This window comes from Cyprinodon tularosa, unplaced genomic scaffold (genome assembly GCF_016077235.1).
Source record: "Cyprinodon tularosa strain WSP-4 unplaced genomic scaffold, ASM1607723v1 ctg850, whole genome shotgun sequence".
Classification (NCBI taxonomy): domain Eukaryota; kingdom Metazoa; phylum Chordata; class Actinopteri; order Cyprinodontiformes; family Cyprinodontidae; genus Cyprinodon; species Cyprinodon tularosa.
In genome coordinates this window covers 235,945-257,588 of record NW_024039619.1, presented here as the reverse complement: position 1 = coordinate 257,588, position 21,644 = coordinate 235,945, and the positions used below count along the sequence as shown (strand labels likewise).

The following is a 21,644-nucleotide window of genomic DNA, read 5'->3' as shown; positions in this document are numbered from 1 at the left end:
GAGGCGTTTGGGGGCGCCCATTTCTGATTCCATTAAAATATGTAAATTTCACGCGGGGGACAATTTTCCGTCAAGTTTGGTGACTTTTCCAGTATGATAAAGCCTCCAAATAAGCAATTCATTTAGGAGAATAATAATAATAATAATAATAAACATTCGAATTACAATAGGCCTTCGCAGCGCTTTGCTGCTCGGGCCTAATAAACATTCGAATTACAATAGGCCTTCGCAGCGCTTTGCTGCTCGGGCCTAATAATAATAATAAGAAGAAACTTTCGAAATACAATAGGCCTTCGCAGCGCTTTGCTGCTCGGGCCTAATAATAATAATAATAATAAGAAACTTTCGAAATACAATAGGCTCTTGCAGCCTTCGCTGCTCGGGCCTAATAATAATAATAATAATAAGAAACTTTCGAAATACAATAGGCTCTTGCAGCCTTCGCTGCTCGGGCCTAATAATGGAGAAATTTGTATATAATATGCATTTATATTATTATAATGGAGATATGTTTTTCATTTTTATAACAAATCTCTATAATTGATCCAAAATCAGAACTACACAGGAAATTGCACCAGCATATTGCACTCCATTTTGGGAAACTTGCATGTTTTCAAAAGAAAAACGAGGCTTTGTTGGGCCAATATATACAAATTTAAAATATATACATACATACAAATATATATAATTGAAAAATCTTCCTGGATGGGAAGCAAAACTTCCCATCTAGGACGCGTCTTCAAACTGGGAAACAAAGTTCAGTGGATTGGTTTTTTTTATTTTTTTTTACTTTTTTGGAATGAATATGACCTGGATGACTGAGAATCTTTACCAACATACACAGAAAAAGGAAACTGATCCACTGTTGTTTATTTGTGGTTAATGTGTTTCTAACATTTCCCCCTAAAAATGCAAAACTATGAATCTAAAAGAAGGAAATAAAGGCTTCTAAAGTGCGCCGATGGATGCTTCATGGGTTTTTTCATAATGCAACCAATCAACCAAAGGCCCTTTACAGTTCAGCATCCTGTGGTTGTATTAATAATTACTTCTGTCAAATCAAAGCAAAGTCTTTACATTTAAGCTGAAATATTCTTTTATTTCATATCTTAATCCATGTTTGTTTTTTTTTTTTCCAGTCTTGATGTAGCTTATGTAGAGTTTAGTTTCTCTTCCAAATAAATAAAAATCAGTAATAGACCTTCTAACAGCAACTAGCACATCATTTAGCTGATAATGCGCATCATTGCTGTTCCGCCTTTTCAGGTATGAACAAGACTTCGGAAAAACTAGCCTTGTTATTAAAGAGCAATTTTAAAAGTGTCGCCAGATTGAGCTACAGTATAAATCAGTACTCTGTGTTGTCTTAGCTCTGCAATAAATATTAAAAAACAACTCAGACTTGATGCAGGATTTCACACCAGGGGCAGCTTGTTGGTTTTCATCCACAGACAATCCTGCCCTTATCTAGTCAGGCTCATTTGGTGCTAGACCAAATATTGCTTCACCCATCTGCCTCTGTGATTTGTTAGTAAATTTTTTTTTTATTGGAAAGTCTGTTATACAACTCAAATGTTTTTGCCAGACCTCTATGATTCAGTTTCCACATTTAAAGCAAGCATGTGCTGACAGTTTACCTGATTGCCCCCCTCCCTCAGGGGTCCTTGGCTCTCCCAGTCAGGAGGACCTCAACTGCATCATCAACATCAAGGCCAGGAACTATCTGCTGTCGTTGCCCGTGCGCTGCAAAGTGCCATGGAATCGCCTCTTCCCCAACGCCGATGGAAAAGGTCAGAGGACGCACCAACGCTCCGTTTTGGAACATAGCTTTAAATTTTAAATGAAAAATTTTGAATTTATCAGAATTCTTTTTTAGAATAAACATGACAGTGCTGCTACTCAATGGGACGTTAAAAAGGAGTAAAATCTGAAAGTTGGGTGTATAAAAGGATTGAAACTACAGCCCAGCTATGTGCTTCAGATTTTATTGGTTTGATTTCATGTGGACTGTTTTGCACAGAAGCTCCTCCTGTCAGACACACAGTAGCTCAAACTGGTTGTCTAATCAGCTTCTGTGCTTCCTGAACAGTTTGCAAAACAAAAATATACATTTATCTTCTGTGTAACACAGTAAAGTCATGTTCTAAAGGGATTATTTGGGCCATGATGCCAGAGAGGATGCAATGGCATCCCCTAGTGTTTACCTGCAGGTACTGCTATTGTTAAATGATGTGGCTCTGCTGCAGCTCTGGACCTTCTGGACAGGATGCTGACGTTTAAACCCTCACAAGAGGATCGAGGTGGAGGAGGCCCTCTCTCACCCCTACCTGGAACAATACTATGACCCGTCAGATGAGGTGAGACTGCAGATTGAGCTTTCCTGTTGTTCCTATGGTTACATCCTTTTTAACTATTTTTACCAGTTTGTATAGCGGCATCATCATGTTATCTTGTTTAATTTAAACATATCTTCTGTGTCCTGTGAAGCCTGTTGCTGAGGCGCCGTTCAAATTCGACATGGAGCTGGATGATTTGCCCAAAGAGACTCTGAAGGAGCTCATCTTTGAAGAAACTGCTCGTTTCCAGCCTGGCTTCAGGTCTTAATGGCTCTCACAAGTATGTATGCATCCGATCTCAATCCCTGGACCCCTCAGAATCCTCTGGAAGAAACCCTTCTCTGTTTAATTTGGAGAATATTTTGTCTGTAAATCGTCTGAAACCCTAAAAATAAGCGGAAATGGAAGCTGTTGTTAAAAATGAAAGCAGAGATCTTCCCGAGCATTTAAATCAACTCATCGACCTCTGTTTAGAAATAACAAGCTTATATAATCACTTTAACCTTTCTTCAGCATCTGAAATAATCAGCCATAGCAAAGGGAAACAGTTCAGCAAACATCAGGCTTTAGACCGACTTTCTGTTCAGTCTTTAAACATTATAGAAACCCTTAAAGTCGTAGGAAAGTCATATTTAAATTTCATATCATTCTGGCTTAGACATGTTTATAAATGTACTCTTTATCAGACCATATTGTCCCAAAAGTTAGAAAATTTCTATTTAAAAAAAATTCTGTCTTAAAATCTGTGGTTTTTTTCATTAGCTTATGCAGACCAGTTGGTTATATGTCAGCCTGTACACCTAAATTCGTCCAATTATATATCAATGGTCATCTTTCAATCAAATTTTTTCGGTCATAGCGTCTTGATTCATATGTCGCAGCTAATATACGCAACGGTTGAAATAAGAACCATATATTTTACCATTGAGTTCCGTCCCAGTGTTCACGGGGATGGACGTCTGTGTCTTCTGCAGGCGTAGAGCTAACAGAACTGGCAGCTTTGCGAGGCAAGGGCTCAAACATGTGCGGCTGTAAGCCTTCTACACCAAACCAAGCTTCTGCCGCCCTGGCGTCCTCTTCCACAAAAACTACCTCCCCACTTTCCTCCTCTAAATAAACATATGACAGAGGAAACTCATCCACGACCTCTAACACAAAACTCTCCTCCTCTTGCATGTTTCTGCTGTCCCCGCGTTCTTTGACAATGTCTTTTCTAAGTCACCAATTTTATGCTACTTGGTCCCAATGTAATTTCCCATAGGGAAGCTACTAGCATTAAGCTAACTGGTTCGCAAGATGCTTCCGAGACAACAGCCACAACCAAACTGCATGCAAACCTTCAGCCACAGCAATCCCGCCCCTTTGATAAACGACTGATCACATTCACTTTATTCACTCGTGTAAAGTAGGACACCACTCGGGAGAATTCGAAACTGCAACCGTTGAAACAGCCGCTTCCCTGCGACTTTAAAGCTGCAGTCTGTAACATTAAGAAGAGAGCAGACTTCGACTGAAAATTTGAAGAAAAACAGGTTTTACTCCACTCCCCCACCCTCTCTTCTTCACTCATGCCCCACCTCCAAGCTCCACCCCTCTCACAGCATCTGCGCGGCTACCGCATGCGACCAGAAGGGGGGGGGGGGCGGGATTCAGCGTGTGTGAGCTGTGATTGACACTCCATCAGACGCTCCTCTGGCTGTGATTGGTTGTTTTGACTCGTCCCGAATTATTCTTTCCAGATTGAAATACAGGCAGTATGCGGGACCAATTGAAGCAGTTTTTTTCACAGGTTACATATCACATGTACTGCTGTCTGGGCATAGGGACAGTTTTAGCCAATATGACAAAAAAGTGATTTTTAAAAACTTACAGACTTCAGCTTTAAGCACTTGATAATAATTTTACACTTTAGTATCAGCAGGTTTTCAAAGGTTGGTCCTAAAAAATGTTTACCCCATGAGAAACCCTCCTCCTTTCGAACATGCATGAGATCGAAGCCTCTTTCCCACTGAAATTAGAGGGTTAACGCAGGTTTTTCAAACAGGTGGACCGGCTAACAACATTTAGTTCCCTTCCTTTTGGCAAAAAAAAAAAAAAACTGGTTCTGACCCACTATTTTTCCAAGGTCGACATGGATCAGTGAGCTGATCCCACTGCCACAAAAAGCTGATTGTTCAGAGGTTTAAAAGTTTTTTTTTTTTGGCCATTGGGGAAGGGGTAAAAGTTATATTTGATTTAATTCACTGCCTCTTTAATCACATTGTGAGGTATGTTGGCAGATACATTTTCTGGGTGTTGCTCTGTGAAAAAACAAAAAAATTAAGTTTAGTAGGGAAGGAATTAGGGCTGAAGCAATCAGATTAATTGATTATTGAAATGATCATTGGCTAATTTAGTAATCTATTAATCATTAACTGGAGTATAGAGACTCTAAAATGTGCCTTTAGCTGACAGAGCAACCCACTTAGAGCAGGAATTATACCAAGATTGTAAAAAAATATATATATGAAAATTTTGCATTTAGTTAAAAAATATATATTTTTTGTATGTCAATATGCTCTACCCAGAACTCCTCAAGTGGAAAAGTTTTAGTTTTACCTGGTTTAATTTTGTAAAAAGTCGTCTTTACTGAACCTTTAGCTATCCGATTATTAATCGATGAATCGAAAAAAATAATCAACAGTAATTTGATTTGCTAAATAATTGTCCAGTTCCCAGTTCTGTCTGACGTAAAAGGGAACCAAAGAGAGCAAAGCAGAAACCAATGTTTGCAAACCTGAAATGGTAAAATCAAAGCTAAACAGCCAGCTCTCGAACAGGCTGAGCTTTAGTTTTCTACACTGTTTTTACGGACTTCATTTATCTACATTTCAAAACAGGAAATAAAAAGATTTTTGTTTCTGACTAAATGAATGTTTAACTCATTGGTGTCGTCCCCCCAGGTGATTCTGCGGACAGGCTTCTGCGTCGCCACTGCTCCTCCCCGCCTCCACTCTGTTGCTGTGATTTTTGTTTTTGGGTGTTTTTCTTTTGTTTGTTTTTTTTGTGGGGGGTTGCTTTGTTTAATTCTTCTCTTTCTCACCGCCTGGATTCCTCCGGTCTCTCTTTTTCTCTCGGCAAGTCCACTTTGCTCAGGAATGGCGTCAGGAATCAATCAGTCATCCTCTGTCTCCCCTTTGTTTCTCTCTCGGCAGAGAGGTGAGGTAAAGGGAGGGAGGGTTGGGAGTCACATCACAGCTTATAGTTTGGGGGTTGATTTTGTGTTTGAAGCCAAAATAAACAATGTTTTTTTGTGTTTATATGTGTATCTAAAAAGGCATTTGGCTCTTATGATTTAAGACCTTTTTTTAATGATAACCTTGTTAATCTTTGTTTTCAGTGCAGCTGCTTTGCACACAAAAAAAAATCCATCATTCAGACAAAATAAGTTTTCTTACCTTTTTTTGTTTTTTAGTTGCACTGTTACAAAATGATGCAGTGATCTGTCTTTTCTTTCTCTTTCATTAAGAAAATTTTGAATTAATTCACCTGATTTATGCAATTATGACAGAATGAGCCAGAGGTTACTGGACTCAAGCCATCACTTGCTGTCGATGAGGATGTATATTTTATCAAACCTTGTATTTTAATCTCAAACATACTCACACAGAAGGCTCGGATACGAGAACCACATTTAACTTTAGCTATATATATATATATATATATATATATATATATATATATAGCTAAAGTTTTTATATATATATATATATATATATATATATATATATATAAAAAATATATGAAGCCTGGAGAGTCTTAAGATGATTTATTGTTTAGGGTGATGAGAAGTGAATCCAATGAGTTTCCTGGGATAAAAGGCCCTTTTTTTTTTATTATTATTATTGGCATTGAAACGTGTAGATATGTACGGAAAGAGTTCACTGGACGTTTCTGCCTTAGCCACAAGGAAATAAAGGAAAAGTTGATTTCACATAAATTTGTATGATATTTTTCATATTTTTTGGGGGGGGGGTGGTCGGGACATGTCGAATCCAGTTTTCACATAGAACTCATCCGGTCGGGAGAGAAATGTCCCCCTATGTTTATTTTTTATTTTATGTTTATGGATCTCTCTCTCTCACCTTGTTAGAATAATACTGTGCCCTTTGCATGACTGTTATAAGCTCCGTATACAAAGACGGCGATGTTAAAGTGCCACACAAGCCGGCCGGGTCCGCTGGGAGAGCGCTCCAGCTCTTTCCCCTCATCCGTCTTGGTAAATCACTCGTTCCGAACACATGGTGCTTTTTGTACCCTTTGTTTTGCTTCTGCCTACCCTCTGTATGCTAAGCAGCTTTCCCTCCACATGTAGCGTATTTGAATCTTCATTTTTATTTTTCTTTGGACACAGTCCAATAATCATAAAAGCTCACCCTGTTTAAAAAAATCACCCCCAAAATTAAAAAAACATATATTTAAAGATCAGAGCATGGTAACCCTCAGCATATTACTGCTTAATGTCACAATACATGTTGCTTTTATTTGCACATTAATACTCTAGTAACTGCTGGCAGTGTGCGAACCAGCAGACAGCTGTATTAAAGGGGGGGGAAATCATGCATACTTGCAGTTGAAGTCAAGATTTTAAACTTCTACTATTGATCTGATTGAAGACTGTTAAACTACATTTTTTTTTCCAATAGGTAAGTTTAGTTTTTATTTAATTTCAAAGGGAAAAAGGGTTAATCTGGCAGTGCTGCAGCACCTGACAGCTCTTGTTTGCAGTTACTTCACAAGCTGCTTTGGGTTGCTTTAGGGCTAATCTGAGTGAATCTGCGCAAACTTCAGGGCCTCTAAGAAAATATCTAACAAAATTTAAGATGGTCCTGTCAAAATAGAGCTGTAGTTTAGATATTAGTCAATAAAGTGTCTCTTAAGTTTCACTGATACATAAAGAAGGAAGAATGTATGGAGCCAAAGGTTATGAGATATATATATATATATATATATATAATATATATAGTGTTTCTTTTGTTTCGACTCTGATAAAATCCTAAAATCAAGTAGAAAAACAAGTTGTCACAGCTTTTTTTTTTCTTTTCAATTTGTGATGGATAATTTTAAACCAGACTAACTTAAGAGCTTATTTGGTGGCTTTTCTCAATATTCAGAAACTCAGTTTCTGACAGCTGCAGAGACATGAAAAAACAAAGCCATGGTGCTGTTTGTTTAAAGTTCAAGGCAGTCAGCGTAAAGCTTTATTTTTGTTTAAAATGCTCGGATCTGCTAAATTTTTTTTTCTATCCATGACTTAAAAATAATAAAAAAAAAACAAAAAAACAAGATCCTTCAAACAGCTTACAGTAAAGGATACAAGCTGCCATTTTTCTTGTTTTCTTCCGTGAATACGAAAGGAGGTTCAAGCGCCGCTCAGATGCATTCAAGCCATAAGTGGTCAGTCGCACCTCTGACCACACCTAGTTGTGATGTCACGCTTGCATCACAGCCGCCACGTTAAATGTTAAATAGCTGCAGGTCGAACACATGGGAGCCGGATTTCCAAAAATCTATGGAAGTCCATTTACGCCATTATAAATTAAAGGGTATATTAATGACACTCATTATAGTCAGCATTTAGATTTCATTATTACAGTGGTAGTAATGGGCTTCCATGGTTGCTCAAAAAAAAAAAAGTAAAAGTCCAACTTATTGCTTTATATTATCACTGATCTGAAACGGATGCAAAAAATTTTAATCAGGTTTAATAAAACATAAAATGCAGCACAGATCAAAAACATAATCTGCTGCTGAAGTGCAGAACATTTATCTTTAATGTATTTTTTTCATTATAATGAATGCAAATCCTAAACTTAACGGTAACATTAATCACTCTCTTCACTCCCATTTAAAAATGTATATATGATTTATCTACATAGATTTAACTCATGTCAAGAAAATGACCAAAACATCACTTTTTGTTTTTGCATTCTCAGATTCTCAGATCTCAGCACACACTCGTCTGTCTCCGTTATGAAATGCACTTGCTTCTCCGGTAGTTGGGATGGGACTTGTAATCCGAGGTGCCTGCCAGGACTTGACATGCCTGTAGATAGTTTTTCATTTTTCTTTCTTTGAGAAACAGGGAGGGAGGGAGAACTTTTAAGGGCACTGGAAACCTTAGTGGGATTAGTTGTATAAAAAGAAGATAAAGTAAAAAATACATAAAAAAAAAAGAGCTTCAGCTGAGATCTTTGTGCAACCTTGTCTGTTTGTGCCTTTTTTGATAGTCTCGATATCCAAGATTTTGATGTGCAGCTTTTGTTTAGTCGGGAATCTGTTGTAATCGCAGTATACGCTCTTAAAGATGAACACAATCAATTCTCGGGGAGGGGGTGAGAAATGGGGGGAGGGCTGGGAGGTCGCAGATATGGGGCGACCTTATCCTACATTTCTGTAAATTTAAAAAGAGATTTGTTGCAACAGCTGTGTGATCTGTGACTGTAATAAAGAACGAAAAGCAAACATTGCGATATATTTTTGCGTTACCCTTATTTACCTTTATAAAAATTTTTTTTTCTTTTTTGGATGTTTTTGTGCAGATATTTTTATTGTAAAATGAATGTTTCTATCTGACACTAATCTTGTTTGAGTTGTCTCCAGTGGAACTACTTCACTCTGTATGTTTTGATCGGTATAAATCTTTAATTGTGTCGTAAAAAAAGAAAAACTAAGTACAAAGAACCATTGGTTGTATTTTAAAGGTTTGTTTGAGCTGCCATTAAATCGTTTGGAGTTGATTGGTCAGTTTTACTTTGCTGTCGTGTGAAGGATTTGACTTGAACGAAGCGTTTGCTATTACAGACTGACTATTTTGGGGAGGAAGAAAATGCTTTTTTTTTTTGGGAGGGGGTCTTTTGCAACTCTGCCATGACATTTCAATAGACGTTCATTAAAAATAACTATACCTTCTTTAGTGTGTCTGAGTGTTTATCAGTTACAAAAATCAGTTTCTCCATTTTTCTTTTTTTTTTAAAGACTTTTCAGTTTTATTTGGATTTTCTTTTTATGAAGGAGCTTCCATGAATGTCTTTTCTACACTTGCATCTTTACTGTATATGTTTGGATCCATACAGCTAAGCTGAAAATTAAATAAGAAAATTTTGGGCCTGTGTTGAATCCTTTCAATGCCATGGCAAACTAGAATTTATGTTTTATATATAAATGCGATAATAAACTTGCACTTGAGGCTCAGTGGAGAAGATAAATGTTTGAGGATTCCATTTGAGACATTTCTGCAGGATTTCCAATTAAGTGTGTTCTACACAAACGAAACTCTGAAAGATGCTTCGATTGATTATTTGAGCTTGGTAGGTTTAAAATATGTCTTATAAAATATATAAGGGAATAACACTTTAATAGAACTAATCCTCAATCATTTAGTTGAATAAAAACAACTTAACTAATTGATTTTTGGACTGGATTAGTAGAAGAGAGGCACATGGCTGCAATTATTGCAAGAATCCATTGATTCTGAGTATTAACCTTTCCTCTGACCTCTTCTGGATTGAGATCACATCCCACCTGGTGAATAAGAACCAATGACTTCTTTATCAGGAAGCTCCTCACAAGCTTCAACATGGAGGACGGCACCACCCAGGCAATGTATGGTTTGTTCCACTTGAGTCAGGAGAACGGTTCAGCTACAACTGCATCTTCCACTCAGACACATCACCCACTGACAGACCAGCAACCCATTTTATATTTTAGGCCACCTTCATTATATCCAGAGGACTCTCTTTATCAGATTATCAAACAACGGTAATGTCTTCAGACAGAGGCTTCTCCAGATCCCCCATAAATAAGCTACAGGAGATCATTGGTCTGGAACGATGTTTTCAATCCTTACCTGCTTATTGTGTGTTCTCTAAGCTATAATAGTTAAAAGGTATAATCAATAAAAATTCTAAAATCCAATCAGGTCTGAAATTTTTCAGTAGAGATAGATTCAGGCCTGAACCTTCAGTGGCACATAAAGACAATTACTGAATCAGCCATAAGTCATCTGGAGAAAATTTTTTGGATTGATTACTTTCTTTACCCGCCTGCCTAAAAAGTTGATCCAAAATGCAGCTGCCTGCATCCTCATTAAAACTAACGAACTGGAGCATGTCATCCCACTTCTTACATTGATTCTGTATCTCAGAGGACAGATTTTTTTTTTCAGGTTTATAAATCACTGAATGGCAAAGCACAAAATTACATCAGACTTGGTAGTGATCGACCAACCAAACCTCTCAGGACATCTAGCTCAGATTCTGCAAACCTAGAACAGAACATGAAGAAGTAGCATTTAGAAACTGGACCAAGGTGGAAGAAAACTGCACAAATTACACAATTTTAGTGTTGCCTTTGTCCTACTCAGACTATTGAATAATATAAAATACCCAAAGTACAATTATAATTATATCACTAATTATAATTATACAACTGTCATGCACTTATAATGTAATGCACTCTTGGTTATGGTGTGCCTAAAACGTACTAGAGAGACTTCAGCTGTCATATAAAAAAAATATGTTTATGCACTGTATATACTATATATATATATCAAATGCACCTTTTTCTCCCTTTTGGCACCTTCGTTTTGATTGTTTGAGCTGATGTAACGAGTGAATTTCTCCACTGTGAGAACAATAAAATCAATCAGTACTATCAAAGTTAACTTGCCCTGATTAATCTCACAACAAAAACCCTTAAACTCTTGAGCATGGAGTTGGTTAATCCCATTTAATGTTCAAATATTATTGACCAACATGCTTGAGTTTTTTTTAGTTTTTGGAGGTCTTCTAGATGCAGGTCTGTATTTGTAATGACTTTTTTCCAAGGGCGTAGGTTTGATTTGAACTTCGGTGGGGACACTATTGGTCTGGTGTCATTGGTGCTGCAATATGCATGTCCTTTTTTATGCTCGATGTGAGCATCCGTACTGATAAGACGAATTCATTGTTAAAAGAGAAAAGCATAATTTTGCTACATTAATAAAAATGTTATAAGCTCTACACTCATTAGATGCTGTTTATCAATGTTTGAAGTATCACTGGCTCTGATGAATGTGAAATTAGGACTGTTTTCCACTTTGTAAATGGTTTCATTTGCATGACTAATAGAGAAGGTAAATACAGTATTTTCTTTTGAAGATATACAATTGTGCAGAGTTAAACCCTACTCTTATATTTTACCTACTATGCTCTCTCTGTATCAAGCAAAATAATACATTCATTAAGATATTAACTTCACTATAAAAGTTGAACATCTGGGCTGTAGTTACTCTGTATAGCCCATTTCATGTATTTTATCTAGGGCTGAAAAAATTAATCGTATTAATTGATTATTTCAATAATCGTCAACTAATTTAGTATGTGATTAATCATTAACTGGAGAATGGAGACTATAAAACATAATATTAATGTAAAATGTCCCTTTCCCCTAAAGAGCAATCCACTTAGATCAGTAATTATACCAAAATTGTAAAAATACAATAAATATATATATACATATATATATACATATATATAATATATAAGATAAAAAAAAATGTTTTGTCTGTCAATATTCTCCATCCATGTGGAAATATTTTAGTTTCACCTGGTTTATTTAGACATCACCTGAAGCACTGAAGGGCCAGCTGCTTCACCTACAAGCTGCCCTGCATCATTATTACTGGATATCTGTGTTTCCTATAATCATATAATGTATAACTGTGTTTTTAATAGTAAAGGATTAAATGTAACACAACCTTTTATCATTGTCCTATATTGCTTACTGTCTGACTGTTTAAATAGCTCCTTACTGTATGTCTATTTTATTTTTTAGTGGCATCATCTACAAACACAACACTAAGAATGAGCCCAAGTGTATTCAAATATAAAATAATTTTTAACAATTATAAAAGACAATATAACACTATCTTATCTGTAATTTCACAGTATCCAAAATAAACAGCCAGATTCAAGCATTTTTACCAGACATTAATGTTTGTACTAATTTACTTATAGACTGTGTGGAAATCTATGTAAGATAAAATCAATGTTTATATTCTTCCTTTTTTTGTTCTTGTCTTTATCCTATTTCTAGAAGTATAAATAGTCAATAAAATAGAACTATTATTATGTGGAACCCTAATTATGCTTTTTAAACGAAAAACAGCAGATGTTTAGGGCCCCATTTCTTGTTGTTGTACTCTATAAGAGAAATAACACCTGCTAATAATTATACCTGAACTTTCTCAAAGAGTCATAAAAAAATGAAGCCAGTAATAGCAACTAAATATTGGTAAAAAGGAAACCTTCACATTTTCTTTTTTAGTTGGCTGTGGATACGAATTAGAAATGTTGATGGCTTACATCCTTTATTTGCCCATTTTGTGTCTTCAGAACTCCTGGCTGACTCAGAATATTTCGCTTTATAAAAGAAAAAAAAAGGTCTTTGTTTTTTAGTGTACATGATATTAATTTTTTTTAATTGGGACTAGTTTTGTAGCCTAATATTAATTGTAGTAACCGCAGCATTCTAGTGTGAATCAATTTTCAATTTTGTGCTCCAAGCACACCAGGACTAGAAAACAGCCAATCAGAGAGAGAGAAGGCGGGACCTAAAGCAGAACAACCAATGAGAGTGGAGTTAAACAGCGCAGCACAGTTCCATGCGCTGCTGCGTGAAAGGGACAGGAGAGACCAGGCAGAGGAGCTGCGAGAGGAAAAGAAGCCACTGCTGTAACAACTACTGCTGTAAATTATAAACATGTTGCTCACATCATGTTGCTCACATTATAAACATGTTGCTCACATAGGGACAATTAGGTCGGTTCAAAATTTTGGTAGGGACATGTCCCTATGGTCCCTATGCAAACCTACGCCCATGCTTTTTTCTACCAAAGGAAAAACACAAATGGTGCATTCAATTCCACTAGTTATAGCGTCCGCTGAGGCTTTCAAACAATGCTTGCTTTGAATTACGTAATTTATATATAAATAAAAAAATATACTTTGGTGCTTTAGGGGTCGCTGTGGTACAAGTTAAATTCCTCTGAAGTCTTGTCCATCACCTCATACTGTTACATAAGGTTTGATTCATAAATTCAGAAGTAGTTTGTCTTTGGGTCACAGTCTGTACCAAGAAGGGGAGGTATGTTTTAGTCTTTAGGTTTAAACTTCAGGAATGTATCAGTGAGTTACTTTATTAGTGAAATGTACACCTAAAGAAAAAAATATGCTATTGGTTTTTAAACACACTATATAATTAATTAGAAACAAATAAATAATATTTACTTTAATACATATAGGAGAAAACCAACCAGTCTATCGTATTGATTGCACACTAGTTTGTTTACTTGCTCTAGTTCCACCACGTGTCTGCAATGCGGCCGCGCATGCGCCTCCTACAGTTTACATTTGGCACGCGTCACCGCTGGCGGCGCGCGCTCAAGAAAAAACAACATTCGGCCGCGGATACGCGCAAACACCAACCTGCTTTAACGCTGATTGGTCGTTTTATTTTTCCCCGCCCTCTTATGGATTTGATTGGTTGACTGGAGTGTGTTCTTCGTTTTCATTGGATGCTATTTGTGGCTAAGGCTGTGTAACTAGGCTACTGTGCTGCTGCTGTCGCCTTCAAGGAACAAGTCGTAGGTCGGAAACAAGAGTTTTAATGCATTTTTGAGGAGGAGTACGATATTTCGGTTGCAGAATTGCATTAAGACGTTAACAGGAAAAGTTTTTACGAATTCTGTTTTAACTTAACAAAGACAGGACGAACTGCTATTATTCTATCTATTTATTTCTCTTGTGTTTATGTCTTTAAAGGACATAAACGCTAGAGAGATGCCCACCATTAAATATTTAGCTTATATATATATATATATATATATATATATATATATATATATATATATATATATATATATATATATATATATATATATATATATATATATATATATATATATACGGTATATAAATATAGGGTATATGAATATAAACAAACATTCAAAATACATTTCATCTATGATTTAAAAACAACCTTCTTAACTTATTAAATAAAACTATTATTGTTAAAAAATTATGAATGAGAATTAAAAGAGATTTTTTTATTTGATTATTCATCTTTTATAATAACATTTATGTTATAAATATTTTATGCAGTTGAAAATTTAAATTAAATTGCACTTGGCCTTGTCTGTTCAAATCATATTTTCCTTCTAATGAGGATAACATGTATTGCAAGTTACATGTATAACCTGAAGTATCAAGTTTTTTAATGTATTTTATCCTTTTCATTGTAAATGTAAGCAGACTGGGACACCATGAAAGTAAGTTGAAATCTGTTTTGGCAAACTGATGGGACTGAATGTATCTGATGCAGATTAGTTTTTCACATTGCATTAGAAGGCCAATTATTTTCTTATGTCTGTAAGCCATTGGCTTGTTTGTGCTTATAAAGCTGGTGATGTACATGGATGAAGCCTTATTGTTTACCGATATATAATAATTCAAATCAACAACACAAAGAATGTCCTTTTTCTGCATTGTTGGTTGACAGAATGAACAGCCTTTTTCTATTAGTTAAAAACTCTGACATCACAATTTATTTCATTCTCTGACTTATAAGGAGAAAAAAGGTGGGATTTAAATAGTCTTCTTGTTTTAGTAATAGTTGCCTCCAAACAAAATCATTCAGTCACTTCTAATTTACATCAAAATGGCAACCAGAACTTTAAAGGTTTGAGTGGAGGAAAAAATGTTTCTCTAGACCTTCAAATTCGAAAGTATGGTGTTTAGATGCAGGACTGGTCCATCATCTGGACCACATCCTCTGGGAGAGTGCTCTACTGAATCTTGTTGCCATCAGTGCAGAGCTTCCTCTGTATGATCACTAATAGGGATGGACAACAGTAGTCGGATGATAAATTGTTTTTCTGTGTCATGTCACATCAAAGCCTCCTAGTGCCGCCCATCTGTGTTTTTTCCTCTTTAATATTTAAACACTCTTGATTTATATTCTCATATTTACTCTTGATATATCTTTATTAATTTGATGAATTGTTTAATGTAGTTCTTTTTATTATGCATACCTCTTTATTCTCCGGTGTGCAACTGAAAATGTAAAGACACTGGCCTATAGGTTACACCTTAATTTTGAGCTTGTTTGTTTTCTTTAACGGGTGATTCGTGTAAACCACATTCCCTGCGGCACCTGAACGCAGCACCACTGGAAATAAAACGCAGCGTTTTCTGCACTTTCTTAGACAAGTTTTCATCGGCAGTCAGCTCACACTCTCTCTCCAACCAGACCAGATATTTGATCACACAGGTTCATTAGACTGATGCATTCGTCACCGTGCGCGTATCTTGGGTTCTGACCAAAGCGCGCTTCTCTGCAGAGATTATTGGGATTTTCGCTATAAATAAAGGCCTCAAACGGAACCGCTCGGCCTATCGTCCCATTGCTGCTGCTCTCAGAGGACTGTCAGTATACAGAGGAGCAAAAACAACAACATGAGCCCACTCTGACGGATGGGTCTCCACTCTTCAGCCGGGACATCCAGATTCCCGCAGATTGCTACGGATCGCCCTGAAGAGCGCAGAGGGGATTCAGGACGGGACGCGCTGATGTTTGTGGAGACTTTTTAACTGAACCAAACCAACAAGGCTGCAGAGGCTGCCGCTGGATTTATGCAACCGTAAAAAAAAAAAAAAAAAGGGTTTCTGTGTTTCAAACTCCTGCAGCACCTCCAGGAAGGAAAGTCGTTCCCTCCGCCGGGCTGTTTTGGTCTCTGCAGGAAGGTGGTGGAGGGGGGGAGGCGAAGCGTCTTTGGGGTGAGTGCAAAACCATGGTGACCTAATGGAGGACACAGCGTTATTTGCAGCAAATCATCAGCATTTAAATGTGACCGAGGTGCGAATTTTGCAGCTTTAATGTCGCATTATATCTGAAAGCATGCATGTAGTATGAATTCGCTCTATTTGTCTGCATTCTGCAGCATAATGCACGACTTTGATGCATGATACACTTTTAATGTTTTCCTCATGTTCCTGCACGACAGCTGTTTATTTATTTATTTATACTCTTGATTAGTTATTATTTTAACGCTCTGCAGCATATCTGTTTATCTGATAGATTACAGCATCTTATTTCCTTCAAGAGCCACGTTCTGTAATTTGATATAAATAAGAGTTGCGTTCAAGAGCGCGGCTTATTTCATGGGATCAGCTGCGTCCTGCAGACGCAAATCGCTCAGTCTTTTAGTGTGTGTACGTGTCTCCAATGGGGGGATTAAATAGCCACGTGAACAGGCAACAAAAACAAAGAAACGTCGGATTTATCAACGCGCGCGCGCACAGCGCGTGCAACCCTGGAGGAAGCTGTAGGAAAAGTGTTTACAACCATTCCTCCCTGTGTGTGTTGGTGTGTGTGTGTGTGTGTGTGTGTGTGTGTTGTTGTTGCGCGGTGTTTGCAACATTTTGCTCACTAATAGAAATAAAATGCAATGAAGTACAGAGAAACTAACAAACGAATATGGATATGAATAAAAAAAATAAGTAAAATTGTTGTTTTGGCTGACGCGCGTCCTCGACGTCAGAGCTGCAGGGAGAAATAGGATGGAGAGATGCTCTCAGTGCGCGGGTAGGTCCCCTGTCACATTCATGCTTCATTTAGGCTACGTTTTATTTTATTAGATCAATATATGTGTTTATCTTGCGTTGATTTTTAAGACATACGCACATTGGTGTCACTGTCACAGTGGGATGACGGTGTAAACAATTTGAGAGGTTGCTGCTATACCAAATCAATCCAAACCATGGAAATAAAAGTGATATTTAAATTTTTCAAGATTAGACGAAACAATTACACATAATTATCTTGTTTTCAGTGTTTATCCTTAATGTATTTAATATATCCACGATATTTTGTCCGTCTTCTCTCCTAACTGATTCCAAACCCAGATATCATCTCATCATTTACATGTGAATTAAGGAAAATTAATCGCAAATGTTTACTAATTAAGTAGGCTAATAGACAATTTATTAGCACAACTCTTTAATAAAGGGAAAATAAGAAAAAGGTAGGTGGCGTTAAGCAGAAGGGAGGTGCTTATGTATTCTTAGCAATCAGAAAGGACGAGGAACTTGTATTTATTTACACATCCTGGTATCTGCACGCTGCCGCCTACAGCTGATGGCGCGTTCAAGCCGCCTGGGAAATTATATTCTCTACAATAACTTAATTTCTTTTTATTACATATATATGTTTTTCCTCTGTACTCGGAACCTGTATTAATATTCACTGATGAGACAGGCCTGACTCAGGTAAAAACTTTGGTATTTAGTCTGTTTTTTATGTCTGATCCATTGTTGCCAAACAAAGGTTTTCCGTAAATAAACAGAAATGAGCTCCTTTGAACCAAATCAGCCACCCGAGGGGTAAATGTGTTTGTTTTTTATATATATATATATATATATATATATATATATATATATATATATATATATATATATATATATATATATATATATATATATATATATATATATATATATGTCTAATTACAACTAGTGTAATTCCTTTAGATTGTATTTTATAAACAAACCCAAAACAGATCAAAATTGTTAAGCGGAAACAACAATTTGTTTTCATTTAACCACAATTATAAATGGAACAAATGTTGCATGCATTGGCATTCACTTTCTTTACTTGGTTACTCATGAACAAACCCCAGTACTAATAATTACCTTATGCTCTATTAAAACATAGCCCATATGTTAAAATTAGAAACCTATCATAAATGGAGTTAAATAAAGCCAAATTTTTGGATTGAAAACACACTAGAGCCCTGGAAGGATGTGAGATTACTGCTCAGGCCCATCTTCCTTTAAAGCAATAACCCCAAACAAAAAAATAAGAGGGCTACAATGGAAGGTTTTAGATTAGGATGGCCACATTTAGACCAAGATTTAACTGAGAATATTTGACATGATCTTAAAATTGAGATGAACACTAGGCATACATCAAAAAGCGACATCAGAGACATCAGACTTGCAACTGTAAATACATTCAAAGTTTTATTTGTTCAAAAACAGTTATTCTAAACCCCAAATCTTATTCTCCAATCTGTTTTAGGGTCTTATAAAAATTAAGGTCGAGAACTCTTATTTTGTAAAAGAAAATTGCCTTTTGTCCTACGGGTCCATAAAGGCTACACAGTCGTCCATTGGTTAATTTGGCTGTCAATCAGAGCCTTTCTCCTCCCACGTGGTGACGTCCACCTCTCCAAAGTAACGAGGCCAGTCTATTACGCACACAAAAGACACAACAAAAGCCAGTGTTGGGAAAATGAGATCCGTCAGCACCCAGAGGACGCAACAATAAAAGTTCCCACCTGGCAGCATCACACGTGGACCAGACCCTGGGACGAAGACAATCACTGGTTTACCCCTAAAAAAAAATAAAAAAAATAAACATAATTAGCAGAAAGTAACAACAACAACCATCAGGCTGCAGTTTCCCCACCGAGCTGCGCTTTGATCTGTCTCAGGTGGTGAGTAGATCCAACTCCAGCTCAACAATGTTTTTATTATTGCATCTGTGAGGAAGATTTGGGTTTTGGTGCCGTGTTGGGTTCACTGTCACAATGCAGAAACAGTAAAAGCAGCTCAGCCACACTGTTGCGCTTCTGTTGCGTCGAGCTCTTTTGTTGGGTTGTTGTTGGCTTGCGAAAAAAATAAATAAAACACAGTCTAATAAGCGTATTGGAAAAAGGGGTTCCCAAGATGAAATATTTTAGATGTGGAGAAAAGATGAATGCTTTTTAGTGTCTATTCTAACAGATGAGGACAGTGAAGCTTTTGTCTGGACACCTCTTCCTGTTCGCGGTGACCAGAGACGCACCAGAGCCGCTTCTTTGTTTCGCTCATCAGCTGATCCTGCTTTGCTGCGCTCACCTCACTTAGTTTTCACTTTCTGTCCTGCAGTAGAAAACATGTTAAGAACAAAGACCTGATCAAAAAGGAGGAAATAGACTCGAACAGGAGAAGATGCAATTCTACTGCATGATAATTAGTTTGTTGAACCTAAATCATTTTAGAAATGCGTTTTCTGCTTTTTGTTTCATTGTTCATTATAGAAAACATAGCTGATACTGAGAAAAGTCACCAAAACAAACGGAAACATGCTCTGCAGAATTTGTTTTCTTGTCCATATTGGGTATTATTGAATAAATAGTTGTGAGTGTGCGTCATATGAAACAGTCATTGGAGACAAACGACCAGCTATTGTTTGCACCGATCAATCCTCCAAATATGGGAATTAGCAGATAGTTTTTCGCCTTCTGATTGGCGACTGGACTTTTAAATGGAGTATTATAAGCATCAAAACTCAAACAACAAGCATCAAAACAAAAAGAATTCCTGCAATTTCTGACGTTTAAATGCATCAAACTACAGCAGCAAAGCTGGTGCATTTGTTTAAAAAAATATTTTTATAAAGATAAAAATAGCTTAATACAAGTGAAGTTACCTGATTTGTAAATGAAAATCTTCAAATGTCTCCATATTCTGCAGACATCTGTAAGATAATTTCTTATTTAGTTGAATTTCATTACAGAAACAAAAGAAATGTTTGAAACCAAATAACACCCTTAGCAGACAAAGACAACGGTCAGAAAATGCCTGATCAGCGTTTGTTTTTTGCTATTTTAAATGTAGAATGCTCTAATAAAACCAGATATTGGCTGACATTCCTCTTTGTAGCCATGGTAAAATATGCAGCCTCTGCCAGCTTCTTAGCAGGTTAATACACAACAATAGGAGGGGAAGAAGCACTGATTCATTACTCTTCTTTGTATGTGCTTGCAAAAAAAAAAAAAAAAAATCATGCTGGCACTTCCTCAGGCATCCCATTTATAGGCCCATTAGAATGGTGTGACGGTAAACGTCTCAAAATCTTAATCTGTCAACTAAGAAAAAAAAAGTTAACACATAAGGAGGGAAAATGAAGTAGATTTTGCTTTAGTTTCCTCTAAAGAGAGAAGAAATTAAAACTGTTAAACAACCGTCCAATCAGGCGATTTCATCTCAATCAGATGCTTTTCAAATTGTATCCAAACTAAATAGTCCTGAAAGTTTTGGTCTAATTGATGCAAAAAAAAAAAAAAAAAAGACATCCACTTCCCTTTTGCTTTATTTCTTAAAGAGGGGAAACATCTTGAGATGTATTTATTCTCTGTTGGATTGAAGAATGCCTCCAGTTACACAGCTTCCCATCTTTGCTCTCTGGTCCCACTGACCTTAAAGGTATTTTGGAGAATTTTCGCGAATTTTTAAAAAAACCTGCCCTCTCCAGTTAAAAAGAAAAAAATGCACATGCACAACCCTGTACCTGCTCCTGAGACGGAACCAGGGGTGTCTCTAGGTTTAAGACACAAGGGTGGCTCAGCCCCTAGAAGATAATGCGCGCGCATAGCGCGCGCCGAATTTTTTCAGTGCACCTGCTAAGGCGTTGTCTAAGACAAGGGTGTAACTTTGTGTTGAAAGTTGGTGGGGACGGCTCATAAGGAAAGGGAGCTACCTGCGCGACGCCTTTTTTTTTTTGTTGGAAAGGATAAAGCCAAAAAAATGCGAATAACATTTATCAATTTAATGCTTACAGTTGAAAACATAACTGTTACAATATTCACTTATATATTTTGTGCAAAAAATATCACATAAATCTAAGCAGACAGTACAAATCAAATAAATATATCAATTTTGTAGAACATTTATTGACAGTCAATTTTGGGTCACTTTTTAAAATTAATTTACTTTTAAACCAGGACTCGGACAAGATCTTATGGGACCTTAAGCAGAATATGATTAAGCAACTCCGTCTTTCTGTCAAGAACATCCACTAGCAGGGTATCCAGGGGGGGATTTACCATTAGGAAATACTAGGCAGTTGCCCAGGGCCCCAAGTTCTGGGGGCCCCATAAAACTCTGTTTCCATGTATGGTTAATACAACTAATCCTTATTTGTGCACATTAATTATGTTTTTGATAAAAATCCTTTGGCTAAAATGCCATCAGAACGCTAATAAATAGAGAGAAAAAAGGGACAAGAAGAGAGGGACAAAACCTAGAACAGATAATGGATGTCTATTCTATTAACATTTCTCTATCTGTAGAATGGGGCTGTTTTATGGGTTTTCTTCTCAGGGGGCCCCCTGCCTGTCTTTGCCTAGGGCCCCAAATTTCCTAAATCCGCCCCTGAGGGTATCAATACTGATTTGATAGAATC

The 21,644-nt window shown here is 36.8% G+C and overlaps 1 protein-coding gene, 1 long non-coding RNA gene and 1 pseudogene across 4 annotated transcripts in view; 2 read left to right on the top strand and 1 right to left on the bottom strand.

Moving 5' to 3' along the window:
- The first annotated feature begins 1,576 nt into the window (after positions 1-1,576).
- Positions 1,577-5,651, top strand: LOC119775118 (annotated as a pseudogene).
- A 10,308-nt stretch (positions 5,652-15,959) lies between these two features.
- ypel1 (yippee-like 1) overlaps positions 15,960-21,644 on the top strand; it is a 52,363-nt gene continuing 46,678 nt past the window's right edge. The window contains exon 1 of one of the 3 annotated variants that reach the window (XM_038273013.1): positions 15,960-16,192. The gene's annotated coding sequence lies outside the window, so the exon portion shown is untranslated. Of the gene's footprint in view, positions 16,272-18,493; positions 18,913-21,644 lie in introns of those variants that run through there. The other 2 variants (XM_038273012.1, XM_038273011.1) reach the window with 2 other exon arrangements.
- Positions 18,411-19,467, bottom strand: LOC119775117. Its single transcript, XR_005279609.1, has 3 exons — positions 18,885-19,467; positions 18,754-18,809; positions 18,411-18,663 (listed from the first exon to the last, which is right to left on the bottom strand). It is a non-coding gene; the product is annotated as an uncharacterized LOC119775117 (long non-coding RNA).